Source organism: Corvus cornix, chromosome 8 (assembly GCF_000738735.6).
Source record: "Corvus cornix cornix isolate S_Up_H32 chromosome 8, ASM73873v5, whole genome shotgun sequence".
In the NCBI taxonomy this organism is placed as follows: domain Eukaryota; kingdom Metazoa; phylum Chordata; class Aves; order Passeriformes; family Corvidae; genus Corvus; species Corvus cornix.
The window spans coordinates 23,780,428-23,796,426 of record NC_046338.1 but is presented as its reverse complement, the minus strand read 5'-3'; the positions used below and the strand labels follow the sequence as shown (position 1 = coordinate 23,796,426).

Here is a 15,999-nt window from a genome sequence, read left to right as displayed (position 1 = left end):
AGAGTCAGGGGCACTTCATTTCAATTATTGATGAACCTAAAATGTCCTTTGTCTGTTACAGACATACCTATATCACAGAATTTGTCTTTTTGGTCCTAAGGAAACTTCTGTTCCTTTCCTTTCTCTCCTTTCAATGACTGACCCTTCTATGCTGAAGCATCTTATTCTATTTACTACATAAATAAAATACTACAATAGATAGCTGGGAAAATAGAGAGCTAGCAGCTTACTTACCCAGGTATTTATTAGTCACTGTGTTTGCCCACTCTGTTTTGAGAAGGTAATGACTAGCTCTTCAGGCTTTCTTTCCAGCCAAAGGGTAAAGAAACTGTAATTTATCTGGTGTGTCTGATCTGTAGGATTGGGGGTAGGCATGTCCCTTACTGGGAAATAAGGCTTCCCCAGGCAGTCAGTGTGTTTTATTATTTTAGATGTGTATGATGCTAATTTACTAGAAACGTAATCAGATTTAGATCCTCCTAACTAAATCATCTATGTACACTAACTTTCTCTATTAATTTAGTCTTATTTGTAATGCATGCAATTCCTAACCTAATAATGATTTCCACAAATCCTTTGATCCTATCTGAGGACATTTTAGGGTCATGAGCATGTTTCCTAAATAGTAATTATAAATATAAAGTGCATATCAGTAAAGAGTTTGTATCTCCTCCAGTCTAAAGAAATCAGTGTTTAAAAAATGGAGGGGAGGGGTCAGTGTGGAGGTGGAGCATGAGAAGAGGGCCTGTGTCCAGCACCGCTTACTGATCTGGGACTTCTATGAATAATTGAGAATCAGTGCACTGAGAGGTTCAATATGTGCCCAGACTACTCAATTTCCCACTTAAACACACAAAGCTTTCTTATGGCTGCCCGGTATAATACTCAGAATTTTGGGTAGTCTGTTGCTGATGCACACAAAATATGCGAGAGTGTGGCCAGGAGTGCTCCCAGTTTGCTGCACTCTGGGGTGTGAGTAGGAAACCAAGTGGGTTATTCGTGTGGTAGGTGCACCCATGGGGACTTAGGCAGAAGGAAATAATGCTTTTCTCAAACATAAACATGTAAATCTGCCTCTGAATTTCGAATTTTCAGACAAGACATGTAACCTTGTATTTGGGAAACGAGTTCAAATCTCAACAGAATGGTTATTAAAATCTCCACTGTTTCAACTTAATTTATTTGCTGCTGCTTCACTGTACCTGGTGTAGCTGCTAAAGCTTGGGAGCTATAGGTAGGGTGTTTGTGTACTGTATTGGAAGGGGCAGAGCTGTCTTTATTTTTCTATAAATGCTCATTAGTAAATATTAAAGGTACAAAAATCCCAAGGGCTGTTTTTCTAAATAGAATCCTTTTTAAAGTAAATTTGGAAGGGAACAGACATCAGCTTCAGCTTTTAATTAAATGGTCATATCCCTTGTGTGTAGCCTGTAAAGTTCAGGCAGAGCTCTTGTCTGTTGATATGTGTAAAAAGTGTCATCCTGCCTTGTGAACAAATTGAGTATTGAATTCTTAAATATTAATGACCAATATCTTTTGTTCATTCTCTCTTTTTTTTTTTTTTTCAAATAAGTATGATCATTCTTTGCTCATCTTAAAGAAAAGTAAGAAAAAACTTTGATTTTTATACTGCTTTCCATCTGGGAGTGACTGATGTAGCTTTAGAGACAAAGTTTCAGGAAGAATTTCCTTTTCTTGTATAGCACTTTGTTCTTTGCTGCTCTCCTATGATACTGTGTGTTTGTGGGAGTTTCGGGGGGCAGGTCTTGCTTTGGACTGGAAAGAAATAGGAGGTGCAGATTTTGGTAATCTTGCTGGGTTGGAGGTTGGAATGAGCTTTACTTCAGCCCAATCTCAGTGCAAAGGGTCAGTGGACTGACTGCTTGTTCTCGATGCAGGGACTAATGTGTTCTGTAATGTTACTATGGTTACATCCGAAATTAGAAGCTGCAGTGTTAGTGTTTGAGAGGCTGCCACCTATTAAGGCTCTAAGGAGTAAGTGAAAATGTACAGCCTGTGAGGAACAGGCGGAGTTACCGTGACCAGGAACAGGAGTGCTCAGCGAGTCCTGCAAAGAGACAGGGAGGGAGAGGAGAGGGCTGCTCACAACACCCTGTGCACATGACAACTGGCAACTGAGCAAAATCTACCAATGCAACACGAACTTGGGGAGGTTTGGAATATTTTCTTCAAAAAACTTAAGAAACTCTCTGTGGCATTTTTAGAGGGTGTCAGCAGAGTCTTGTCTAACTGGTTTTGTAATAAACTCTTAGGTTGAGCCATTCAGTAAAGTTCTGCCTTGACAACATTAGCAGAAATTCCTCAAACTAATTTGGAGTAATTGCAGCAGTCAGGCATATACTGCTTGGTAACTTCTCCCTGGTGGCACAAGCCCCATGAGAGTTTAAATACTTAAGTCATAGCTGGTATATCACTATTCCCATATGGACCGTGCTTTCTGGAAACTCCATGAATACTTTGCAATCTTCATTCCACTTTATCATAGTAAAATGCAGTATTACATCAACTGTAATGTGTTGAGAGCCTTTCAAGTGACAGTTCAGAATGATTAATGGCAACATTTTCAAGGTTGGTTATTCTTGCTTTTAAGCTCTATTTTTACCTTCTGGAAATGTGTTAATACAGAGTGTCATAAATGCTTAGTTTTAATTTTCCATGTTAAGAATTATTGTGTGTATGGCCAGTGGCCATTCTCCTCTTTCCTTCAAAAATAATACTTCTCCAGTAAGTTCAGCTAGAGTGGAGACAGGGTTGGCAAATACTTGGAATTTGCTTGGCTACTTTGAGATCCTAACATGTTTCTTAGCTATCCCAGATATGTTTGTAAGTGAATGAAAAATAGCAATCTAGAAATGACCACAAGTGTCAGTATTGCCTGCCTTATTTTGCTTAGTAGATTTTCACCATTGCTTAGCTGGTAGTGAAACCCAGCTTTTACACTTGGTGCATTGTTTTATAAATGGTCAAGATTTTGTTCTCTGTTCTAAGAACACCCAAGCCATAAACTTGGTGATTTCATTAATTATTGAGTGTCATAACTTTAGAACTTGAATTCAGTAATACAGATCAATCTCTATATAACTAGAAAAAGTTCCCAGATGTTGTGAAACATGCACGGGGTTTTATGTAGTTGATTATTGTTATGTATCATTCCGTAAGGAATATGAGCGTATCCCCAACATCACAAAGCTGTGAGAAAGGGAGAAGTCTGAGTGATGTTTTCAAGTCAGGAAGGTGCTTCTGGGGAAACATTTCAAGATGATGTTCTATAATTTTAAAGCTTGTATTTTTTTATTAAGTAAACTGATCTTCTAGGTATCCAGCTAAAATTCAGTGCACACTCCTGTCACAGCTTCCTTAGAGGAACACAGGTTTGGAGTGTTTCAAAATTCATTCAAAAGGCCAAAATACAAACTGGTTTTGGTCTGCTTTGGTTCAGTTCTGGTTTTGTGTGTTACGAAAATGTATACTGTCCAGACATGTTTCTTTCTTCAATACTGTGTTGTTTGTTTTATCATATCTTCTCTTTCTTCTGATTTTCATGTCTTCCCTCAGGCTTTGCATGCAATTATTGCTGATCTCAAGTGCTAAATGCAGATTTTATTCTTCCAGGGGATGGACAACATAATTTCATTTGTATTGTGCAGGATTCTTGGTTGTGTGGTTCTCCTCTGATGAACTGGCAAGCCAGTGCCAGCAGTAATATTTTCTGCCTGTCACAAGTGTTGCTTTTGCATTCTGAGAAGAGCAGGGACTTTATGAAGCTTTGATTCAGCACAGCAGGGGAGAGGAGGCCAAGCAGCTGAAGTACCAAACATTCACAGGCAGTTTAAAGGACGACAGTGGGAAATGGGCTGGTGTTTTCCCCCTTACCTCATTCTTGTTTCATCCACCTGCCTCTGCACTTTGTGATCAAGGTACCCCTAACACCCACCCTCACATCCCCAGCATGAGAATTAGAAATAAAAACTCCAATTCTTACAGAAAGTGAGACTCTCGGGGAAGAAGTGGTACTAAATATCCAATCTCAAAGCAGAAAGATGGCATCCTGTTGGAGATAACAGGCACCAGCTCTTATGCCAGGGAAGGAAAATGTCTTGTTCCAGCCGCTGCCACCTGTGCAGGCCTTTCTGTGCCTGATACCTTCTTTTTCTGCCCCTTTTCCCTCAGGCTATCCTCAGGCTCTTGAGGCATCCCACACTTCTCTCCCAATAACTTAAAGAGGCCTATCCTGATGAATCCTTAAGATTTATGGAATGGGTTTACTGTAGATGTTGAGAATGATAACATTGGTAACTCTGTGCTCTGAGAGCTTTGTTGAGCTGAGGTGAAGCTGTGGAATTTGGTTGTTGGGGGCTGTGCTGTCAAATGGTGTGTCCAGGTCAATCTTACCTGGCAGTCCCAGGTAAGAAATTTCATGGGTTTTTTTCTCATTTCACCTTTTTTTTTCTTTTTCACACTTGGCATTCAATGCCCATGAGGTTCACCAAAGGATGCAGACATCCTGCCCAGCACTCCTCCATGCTGGAGTAGCTACATAGATGTTTTTTTTTTTTTTTTCTTTTGTGTGAGACCAATTAAGAGATTAGCAACTCCAGCTGTTCATCGGCTCCCTAAGTTCTTTTCTCCATGTATATGGTTTGTACAGGAATATGGAGACATTTTGTCAGCCTCAGAAATTCTTAGTACTGAAATAGGTGATGCTCTTGTTTAGTGAATGTTAAATAATGTGAAATTGAAGAACTGGACTTTCAGAGCTGTCAGAATTTCCTGTGACTTGGGGTTGAGACCTGTACTGATGCTTTCCATCTGTCACGTTTCCTCAGCAGCTTTAGTTCGTTAATTCCTACAGCTCCATCCTGTAGGTATCCTCATTTACAGCTGATTCTGGGGGACATGAAGGGTTTACAGCAGAAATAACAAAGATTTAGCAAGTGCCTTAAATGCCTGAATCCTTTTCTTCAAGCACAGATGCTTAAGCTAGGAAAACCAACAAAATCTGTGGAAAAAAATCGTTCCCCCAGTGACTCAAGAGGTCCTATTCCTGTAATAAATTTCAGCAATATTTGTTCATAGCCAACAGAAAACCTGGATCATAAAATGGAGAATAAATCCCCTTTTAAAGGCAATTCCCTACTGCCCTTTTTTTGACATGTTGGAGGAGCTGAGATTCCTCCAAACACTGTGCACACCACCCAGTCTGACTGAACTGCCTCAGCCTGGCCAGCTGGGGACACGTCCCTGATTTTACCCAATGTTGTTCCACCTCTGTGTTTCCCTCAACTTGCTGTTCCCAGTCAGTGCAGATTAAGCTGCAGACTTTCCACTTGTAAAATTCCCATTAAACTTAAATGATACCGTTCTTTGAGTGGCTTTCAAGGAAAAGGAAGCTCTGCTGTGGAAATAATGGATTTTGACTGAATAACTGTGTTCATAATTCCTTCTGTAATCTGCGTAAGACTCTAGATTAATTTCATGAGCCTGAGGATTTTTCTCACATAAATTACTCATGTAGAGTCAGTAACCAGGACTCCTAGTCCTCAAATACATGATTTAGAGGAAATCCTCATAGTCTGGTTTGTATTATGTAAAATGAGAGATAATATTGATTGAGAACTAGAGAATTTTTATTGTTTTCTGCTATCTTAAGCTATATTTCAAACTGGAATTCCAGGTGGTTTATTTTCTGTAATTTAGTGGCTTCTAGCAGAAGAAGAAATCAGAGACAGCTCTCTTGCATCTTGTCCACCTCAAGACATAATATTAAGAATCATTAATGCATTCTGTAGGGAGGTGTGTCTGTAACAGAAGAAATACTGGTTATATTTAATGTAATAATGCTGAGTCCGTAAAATTTGGCCTAAAATTCAAGATGATATTTTTCTGTTAAGTATATAATCTTGCCGTTCATAATCAGCATCTGCAAAGAGTTCTATCGCTGATCTGTCTCACTAAAGTAAATTTATAGGGAGCATCTGTCATCTCAAAAAAACCACCCCACTTTTTAAAAACGTACAAAAACCTGTCATCCTCTTAAAACCCCACAAAATCTCGTGACCTTGGATGATGGGTTGCATGTTGTGGGTTCTTTGAAGTCTTTTCCTCTTGAGGATTTGTGTAATGAAACATTCAGACTTCTACAAATGCTTTTTCTGTAAGTTTTGGTTAATGCATGCTTGTGTTTTATCCATGTGCAAGTATGAGGGTTTACATTGCAGTTGAAAAGATTGAGCTGTTGGTGAGACTAAATCTGACCCACTTTCTTTCTGTTTTTGTTTCTTTCCTTCACACCTTTGGATCTCCATGTTAGTCTTTGCCTTGGTGTTCCTTATTTTGCCAAATATAAAAAGCCCTTCTATTGCATTTCTAGGTAAACAAGCAAAGTAATAAATAGAATAAAAATTCCTTCTTCATTTAATCAGGCCTGGGTTCAGTACAGAAAGGGAATCCCTTTGTCTGAGAATCTAGGTCACCTCATAAGGAAAAGGTTTCCCTACTGTGAAAAATTTACATTTGCCATTCTCTTTGTTTTTCTTTCGTCTTTTTCTATTTTTTCTCACGATGTGCCAGTATCTATACTCTTATGCTGTTTGCCTAATGACAGGAGAGGAAGAGGTTTTTTATTCCGTGTATTAAATGTCACTTACCTGAGGTGCACGGTGGGGGGTGGGGGGGAAGGGAGCGAGCAAGGAGGTCTGTCGTAAAGTGGGAAACGCTGGGTGCAGCAGGAGAGGTTAGAGCAGGTCTCTGGAATCTCTGTTCTCCTCTCCCTGGCAGGTCGGGTGGGATTGTGCCAGATTAAAATTGGATGTGTGTGTGCACAGGACAATGCACACAATCCCCTGAGCCTTGTGGAACGTCGGCTGTGTGGGAATAGATGCACCAGCCGGCTCAGAATGGGCCGGTGCAGCCCTCAGGTCCCGCGTGGCTGGAGCTCGTGTGCTCTGATGACTCTGTGCAGAATTGCCTGCTGGTTCTTGGAACAATGCTGAGGCATCCCTGAGATGCCTGCAGGAGTTATAAATAGCAGCTCCATGCTGGGTGCAGTGCTGTGGCTGAAGGCCCGCTGGCCTGGGCAGGAGGCGAGCTGAGAAGCTGCCCTGAGCTAAGGAAATTGAGAAATCTGAGGCACCTCCATCATCCTGAATGGAAAATGTGCTACCTGGAAAGATCTGATCCCAGCTGATTGAGATCTGAGGGCAATAACGAGCTGGGGTTTTTTTAGAACAGCTTTCATAGTGGTAGTGCCTTCAGATGTGTCTGTTCAAACTAGGCACTAGTCAGTGACAGAAGTGTCTGTTGGAGGAGGTAAGGATTTCTGCTCTTCTTCGGAATAGGCACATATTCATTCCCCCAGGAATATGCCAATATTCCTTCCAAAATAAGGAAGAAATACGTAGTCTGGCATTAACTCTTGAATAGTTGTTTTTTCTTACATTTTTAAAATGTCTTTTTGGAAGCACAGGAATAGATAGAAAAGTGTGAGGTCTCTGGTCTGTGTATTTATTATCAGCCCGTTGAGCTACACGTAAAATTAATCTGCTGCCCTTGCTCAAAAGGTGATGCTGCTATTTTGTTTTGGTGTTTTTCTTGTAAAAGTAGAGCACGACCCGACTAAGACAAGGAAGTTATTGGATGAGTATCTATGAAATTGAATCTGTTTGTGACTGGTAAAGCCATCCTAAGCACGTACAGAAAGTTCCAGGGTATCATAACAGAGGAATCTTGTTACACTCTATGTTGGGATTTTTTTCTCTCCTTGAAATCTTGGCATTGAAAGCCTAACTCTATTCCAAAACATTGTCTGCTCTTAGTGGTTTACTCATTTTTATTTCCTGCCACTTAAATGTTGAGTTTTTCAGTGAGGGGATTTTACTTTGCAACACATAGCTGTAGAAAAAAAACGATCTTTATTTTTTATCACTGACATTAGACTTTTCAAAGGTGAAACAGCTATTTGAAGTACCAGGACAGATGTGAGGGCTGAAGGAGAGCTGAGGAGGTCTTGCTGCTTATGGCACATTTCCTTCAGATAAACTGTGAAAGCCCCAGGATCATTATGGATGACTGATAGTTGCTAACACATGAGGAGCAGAAATAATAGTTGTAGTGAACTTCACCTGTGAATGTGCTGACTGGCAGAATCTATCATCTCCAGTGGTTATTCACAGTGGGAGGTTCTTAAAGGTAAATTTTTGTGTGTGTGTGTAAAGAGTGGGAGGGGACAGCCTTTTGATAACTTTCAGAACCTCTTTTTCGATGCACTTTTGAGTCTGCTAATTTAGTCAAGGGGTATTTTTTGTAGCCTTGGATGAAGCCTGTATAAAAGTCACAGCATAGCAGGAAGATCCTAAAATTTGTTGGTTTTGTAGAGCCCTTATCCTGTCCTCATCTTTGAATAGGATGGCCCCAGACTATGTGAGACCTTGTCAATTGACCTTTCTTTAAGAGGATGCATTTCCGCAGCACCAAAAATACAGATGAGAACAGCTGTGTGATAAACCAGGAATCCTAATGCAACACTAGAAGCTTGGAGATAGTCTGTCTAGTGTATGGATTGTGTGGAAAATGGAAAAATAAAAGTTGCATGCTGTCATCTTAGTGCTTTGAGAAGAGCTTAATTTAATCTTCTCTACTAAAGAGAGAAGAATAATGGGGCATTTAGATATAATGCCAAAGGAAGCTGAAAGTAGAGGCAGAAGGCCAAATGGAAAAATTCATCTTGTGTGATACAGCCAGAAGCCTTCCTGTATTTTAACTTAATGCATGATTTATTACCACTAGAGTTAGGTTTTGATATGGGCATGTAACATCATCAGCTTTTATATGCTCCAGCAGGGTGGTATGAATGTAAGTTTCTTCAGGATACCCATACCAAGAGCAGTTTGCACAGTCTCTTTGGTGGATGGTATTGTAGCAGTAATGCACAGATTCTATCGAAGCCATGCGAGCACTAAAAACCTTGAAGGCACTTCCTTAAATATTGCTGTTTCTCAAGAAGCATACAAGTAGAAAGCTTTGTTGCTGTGATACTAATACGTTATATATTCCTCTATTGTCTGTCCTCAATCTATGAATCTGGTGTGTGACTGGAACGCTTTTGTGTCCCAGGTGACTCTGTTAGGTGATGATTAATATTGGGATTCTGTTGCCCCCATGTGATTTTTTTTTGGAAGGAAATCAGCCCTGTCCAAAGGCTGTATTACTTTTGGCAAAGAGCCAGGCTTTTAGACCATGCTGAAATGGAGACAACTGAAACTTTAATGCATGTTGTCTGTTTGTTCTCTGGGTACAAACCAGAAGTTTTAAATTTGTTGTGTTTGGGGGACTATTAGGTTGGATTTTGTTTTCTTTCATTCTGGAATCTACAGGATAAGTATAAAGGCTTAATTTAGGAAAAACAGAATTTTGGGTTCAGGTGGCTGCCTGGCTCTTTCTGCTGACATGTACAGTAGTATGATTTTGTGCTCCATAGTAGTGATAACTGCAAAATACTTAAATGTTTTCATCTGTTTATATCTCTATGCAGGGAGGGAAACTTCAGGCCTTTTGTAGTTACCCAGTTGCACTCAGAGAAAATTTCTTGAAGAAGGGGGAATAATAAATGTTTTGGTCTAATTTGAATGCTCCTTCCTAATTGTAAATAAAAGAATATTTTAATTAAAACAGACTTCTGGAATGAGAGTTCTGCAATGAAAAGTATGTGTTGGAATGGATCTCACAGGGAAAGCTGGAGGCAGAGAGAACTGGAGGACAGGGTCATAAATGGCACATAACAGCACCAAACCCTTTGCAATTTTATTCGGGATATTTGGTTATGATGCTGCATATGAAACTTCTGCATCCTGCAGCCAAAGAAAAGACCTAGGTAGTCTAGAAGGCAGTTTTTGTCAGAACTGCTGTGACTGGTGTGAGAGGAGTGCTATTACTGCAAAATTTGGAAATGCTGACTTGAGAATATCATGCTGAGAAAAATAGGTTAGTGATGTTGACTCTAGGTGGGAGCGGCCATTTGAGGATACTGAAGAGCACAAGTGTTTTTTCAGTGATGTTTTATTGTGTTAAATATGTAAGCATGGGAAGCTGCAGGTAAGTAACTCCTACAGTGTAATATTACGATTGAGGTACTATTCATACACTGCTTAGGAACTTTGTAGGTTTGAAGTTTGTGTGTATATTCTTTTGAATCCCACACTGCCTCCCTGCCCTGTCTTAAAATGTGGGAAAATGTTTCCAGGGGTGTGTTTATATCGTTGACATCTGAATATATATATCTGAATATATGTATCTGATATATATATTTATATCTGAATATATAAACATTTCAATCCAACAACAGATGTGTTTTCTTTGTGTTGACATATTTTGTTTTACTTGATGCAAATATATGAAGTCATGGGGCAGAAAGAAACGTTGCAATCAAATGTCAGCTCTGGTCATAATAGTTCTGAAAATAAGGCTTGTTCAAAGGGCACCATATAGCAAGCCTGGACACTGGAAATGCAAAGTATTATATTCACAACACCTGGTTTCTCTGATTTAGTATTCTCAGTGAAATAAAAGTTCATTCACAACATAACTGGTAACTTCGTGTTTGGGGGCAGATTTTCCAACTTCTTGTGATAAAATCAGAGCTGAACACATTATCAGCCTGTTAACAAGGACTGTTCTGGGGCTGCATGTGGGGACAGGAGATCTGGGCTGGCAGTGATGGGAGAAGTGCCACCCCCAGGTGGAGGTGGGCTTGGTGCAGAAAGCTTTGTTTGAAGCTTTTGTTGCTGTTCCCCTGCATTTTAACCTTGCATATGCTGTGTGTATGTGCAGTGTTTGGCAAACGTTTCACAGGGGCTGTTCCCCTTGTACCAGCTGTAAATGCAAAGCTCAAGTTCAGCAGCTGAGAAAAGGGGAAATGACCAAATTGTGTTCTTGCCAAGGAGCAGTGATACTTTTTGCTGCCACTATGGTCAGGGGTACTTAGCTACAGTGTTATAAAACAAGAAAAGTCTGTTCACCCATTGTCCTCTCACCCCTGTCCTCAAAAAAAACCTACTTGCATCCCGATTTGATTCACTTTCTGTCTTCATAGTAGACAACGTATTTTCTTCCTTTCAGTCTGGGTTTTTTTTTTAATGATTTAAAGCAATAAAATCTGTAGTGTAAGAGCGGGACAGGATCTGTGTCATCTGTGAATTGTGATATTCCTTTGGTTAATTTAAACTTTTTTTCCCCCCCATATGACAACTAGAACTGGACTTGTGAACTGAGGCAGCTGGGGCAGGACAAATGTTCAGAGACAGAATTCTGGTTATCTTGTAAGCAGATTAAAACATCTAGTTTTCCGCATCTGGGGGAATTACAGGGTGTGGATAACTGCAGCATGTGCGAGTCCAGAAATCTTAACACTCTTGTGCTGGACTAAAACTCAGAAATTTTTGCAGAGAATTACTGCTCTGTTTCTAACTTGCTTGTCTCGTGTTGTACAGATCTCTCTTGTGTCTCAATATCTTGTCAATACTTCTATCACCAGCATGCAGGACAGTGAATCTGCTCTAAGCAGACAGTTTGTTGATCTGAGGGCTTTAACCAATGTTAAAGGTTAACTACTCTGTTTGCAAATGGCATAGGTAATTTGTATAAAGACACTTCTTTTTTCCTTTATCCTCTCTACCTACAGTTCTATCACTTAACTTTGCTGTAGCCATTGAAGCAGTGGGCATCCCACAAGAATCTCGTGGGGTGTGCTTGTTAAAAGTTACAAAGTAAAAAAAATACAAGAAGAGTTGAGAAGAAAATTTGAGATAGCACAAGTTTCATGACTGATACTACCCAGCTGACTGCACACCTGTGTGGTTTAGTTACCAGCAGCTTGTTACAGTTATGGCATATCTCAGGATCATCACCTTTTGGTGTTTAGTAGAAAGTATCTTTGCTTTTGGAGCTGGATTTGCATAGCTGATGAGCTGTTGTTCATCAAGGAAGGAAGCCTGGAGTACAAGGCACTCTGCAATTTGAACATTTTTTAGCCCTTTCCCTTGTCTGTGGCAGTTCAAAATAGCCCTTTCCATATCCAAGTGGTTACAGTCCCTTGTCTGCTCACAGCCATCTCTGTCATCACTCAAGCCCTCATCTCTTGGCTTATTTGTTACAATTTGTTATAGCTGCAGCCAAAGCTTTTGATCCTGAAAAACACATTTTTGAACTCGGCAGTTCTTTTTCTAGGCAACACAAACAGCTGAGAGTTCATTGCTCTACTGTTCAGCTTTGCACATTGGCTCCTCAAGGAATTCAGTGTCAGGGTTTTCTCCAGATGTTTTAAGTCTTCCAAGGTGATTACTTGGAAAATTGCTTTCATCTCTCTGCCCATGACCACCCATGATAATTGTGTTTTCTTGTAACATAATGTAATATATAGCCATAGTGCTGGGATTGCTAAAGCTGGCGAGGTACAGAAGAATAATATTAAAACTACTTTTCAGTGAATAGAAAGGAGAAGATCACATCAGGATAAAGTACAACTGGGAACAAGTGGTGCTGGATAATTTGTTGAACAAGCAATCGTGAAATAACCCAAGGTCTTTAATAGGTCTTTAGAATTCTAATCCAGCATCCCCTGTTGTGGCAATGGGAGTCAGAATGAGCAGGGGAAGGCTGGAAAGAGCCTCAGCAATTTCTGTTGCATTGAAATGTTGGACAGCATTACACAAAGTTACTCAGTTGCTTGGGTCTTGGTTCAGTTTGGGGTTTTCTTTTTGAGAGGTGTTCATACAGAAGTTAAGGGTCCATCTCTATCCGTTTAGGCACCTGCAGAGCTTTAAAAATATACTTCTCACACAAAGCATTTCACAAATCTTTCCAGAAGTGGCAAAGGAACCTGTCTGAGGTCATGTAGAGCTCTGCTCATGTATTGCTCAGTGAATGCAGGTGTAAGTGGGGTCTTCCTGCTGCTCTCTACTGAGCAGCATTTTCTGAAATGTAAATGTGACTGTTCCCTTGAATCCCACTTCCAAAGCCAAATCTGAACCAATGGTGCTTCTCTATATGTTTGGAATTTGCATGTCAGTTGTGCTGTTGTGCAAATGGATTGCTTGAGCCCCATATGCTGTGATATTTCTGATAGAACCACTTCCTGTGAGTGACTGACCTTTGTCCTTAGAGGCAGCACTGGAACTAGATAGTTAAGAATATGTGAAGTTGTCAGTTGGAGACTCAGACATGAGCCAATTGCAGTAAATTCACAATTAGATGCAAATTCCAGTTCTGTTGAAGTGATGTGTCCTGGGCTGACTGTGGCAAGCAGAAAACCAGTAGTGTAGAAACCTTTACACCTGACTTTTGAGAAAGGTGAAACAATCCCTTAATACTCAAACTGTGCTGCTGAAAACCCTCCCTGGCTGCCAAGTAATATGAGTGAGGCCGGCTCAGATAATTAACCCAAAGGGAAAGAACTCTAAGCAAAAATAATGTTTTAGTGATAACTGCCTTTGTCTTTTCACTCAGTTCAAGGAAACGAATTGTTTAAATGAACATAGGTAGGTATAGACAAGCCTTTATTTTTCAAAAAAACAAACAAACTAGCCCTCTGGAATTCTCAGGATTAAGATTTGTTGTTTTTGATGAACACAGCTTATCCCCAGGAAAATGGAAGTGCTTTACATATTTAATCTTCATCACCAACATCCCTCTTCAGCTCAAAAATTGCTATTTCAGTAGCAACAGTTTGAATTTATGTGACTGATACAAATTCAAGACAAAGATCTTAATTTTACAGATATTCTGTGCAAGGATAAAGGTGGGAGGAGCTCTAGCACACTTCTGTGAGGCTGTTCAGAGGGGTTTGATGGCTTGACTTTGGGGCTAATGGTTTTAAGTCATCTCAGTAGTTGTGGCTTTGATTAATTATTTTCAAAAACTTCTCTAGTAATTTCCATTATTGTTATTATTTCAGTGTATTTATATGCTTTTGTCCCTAGTTGCTCACTAGTCACTACAGTTTTCTTCTAGATTCAGTTGTGATTTGGTTTGTTTTCTTTGCAGAACCAGAATATTTCCTAAGATATCAATAAGCAGTTCAGTTAAGTCATTCAGATTTTTCCATGTTCAAACTGAATTTCTTTTAACCTGGTAATGAACAAGAAATGGCAGGGAATATTTTTCATTCAATGGCACTCATTGCCAGGTCCAACCTGCTATGGAAAACACCCATCACTTCTGTTGTTTATTACGTTTAACAGTGTCAGGGTTTCTGAATTTGAATAATCTTGTCAGTTTTAATTCTGTAATGGCTTAATAAAGGACCAGATTTGTAAGTGAAAGTTTAATTTGCACGCTGTGGTACAACAGATATTAGTGTTTAAGTTTGGGGAGTCCCCTGGTGGCACCAGCAGTTTCGTTTGTGCCACCCTCCCCTGGCTCTCCTTTCCCCCTCTCCTCCCTCCCTGCAGTGCTGCACTCGTTCTGCTTGCCTTACTCTTGTGAAATTTGTTATATGGACTGCACTATTTGGAGAACTATAACGAGGCTTCTCTTACCTTTGTAAGATTGGCATCGAATTTTCTGGCATGAAACTGGATTTCAGGATTGGAAGCCTTCTATGCTGGATAAGACGTGACCTTCAGTATAATATCTTCTAATATAATACACTAAAGGTTGGACTCGATGAGCTTGAAGGTCTTTTCCAAATTTAATGATTCTATGATGAGTTTTGAATTTTGAAATAAACATGTTCTATATATTTTTTATCAGCCCTTTTTGTCTTGTCACATCAGTTTTTTTACTTGTCCAAGTAGGAAAAAGCGAATCTGTGGTGTTATTTTCTTTAGGCAGTTGGTATAGGAATCCTTTGATAAATACTGGTAAACTTTTCTTCTGTTAAAATTTGTTCTGTAAAAATATCTTTAATTCTGCTTAAACTCCCACTCTTCCTTCCAGGAAATAAGGAAGGTAAAACAATATAAACAGTAGAAATGACCTTTTTATTAATATTGCAGGCAATGGAAATGAAAGTGACTATAACATTAGAAGTATTTGCACAATAGTTAGATCCTGTTATCAAATTCTATTTTTTTACAGCATAGTTATTAGGAAGGCAGTTAAAAGCTTGCAATTTATTATTTAAGTATGTCTTGGGGGGCTGCATGCAGATTTGTGTGTGCATAGAAGTAGGAAAATAAACTATACCAGTTTGATGTATAAGTAAAATGATGATGTGAAACACCACTTAAAATATTATTAACATTTTCTTCATGCAAGCAGAAGTCAGAGAATTATTGGGAAGGCTGCAGAGGCAGAGCCACTTGGTTGGATTATTTTGCATGACTCTTTGGGGGGCTTGGGTTTTTTCCCAAGGCTTTTAGGGGCTTTAAATTTTTAGAACAAATCTCCATGTTTTCAGAATCCAGTTTATATGAAATAGATGTTTATCTGTCAGGCTTCAAGTAGGGCATCTGGACCAGTTTTTTTAGATCACCTGCTTTGAAGTCAACCCTTTGTTTTGTCTGTTTGTTGTACATTGATATATACAATATTTAATTTATAGAAAAGTCGTATTCTTTTGAACTATGCAGTTGTTTTAAATTTTTTCATAGTTCTTTAGGCTGGCTTTACTAGAATTTTCAAAGGTTCAATACTTTAAGTCACTCAGGAAGTGATAATAGAGTTGCTGGTAATTAAAATGAGTTTTTACAGTCTCTTGTACCCTAAATTGAATAGATACATTGAAGTCTGTTCTTAAAGATAATTTTGCAAGCTTGCCATCCACATGTAGTTATTTTCTTCCTCTTTTGAGTCCAAGTTTTACTACATTCCTCTTCACAAACAGAGCTGGCCTTGGGTGAATTCTGTCATGGCTGGAGAAGCTGGAAGCTGCTCTGTGTTTTACATGCGAGCAGTTGCTAACACTTCTTGCAGAATCAAATGTTACTTTTTGCTTCTACTGCTTCTGGGCCAGGAGCATGCAAGCTACCCAATAATTTTCAGATT

At 39.5% G+C, this 15,999-nt stretch overlaps 1 protein-coding gene across 1 annotated transcript in view; it reads left to right on the top strand.

Annotated features, from left to right (window-relative positions):
* The window catches only part of CDC73 (cell division cycle 73), a 101,757-nt gene that overhangs the window by 63,078 nt on the left and 22,680 nt on the right, over positions 1 to 15,999 (top strand). The window lies entirely within an intron of this gene.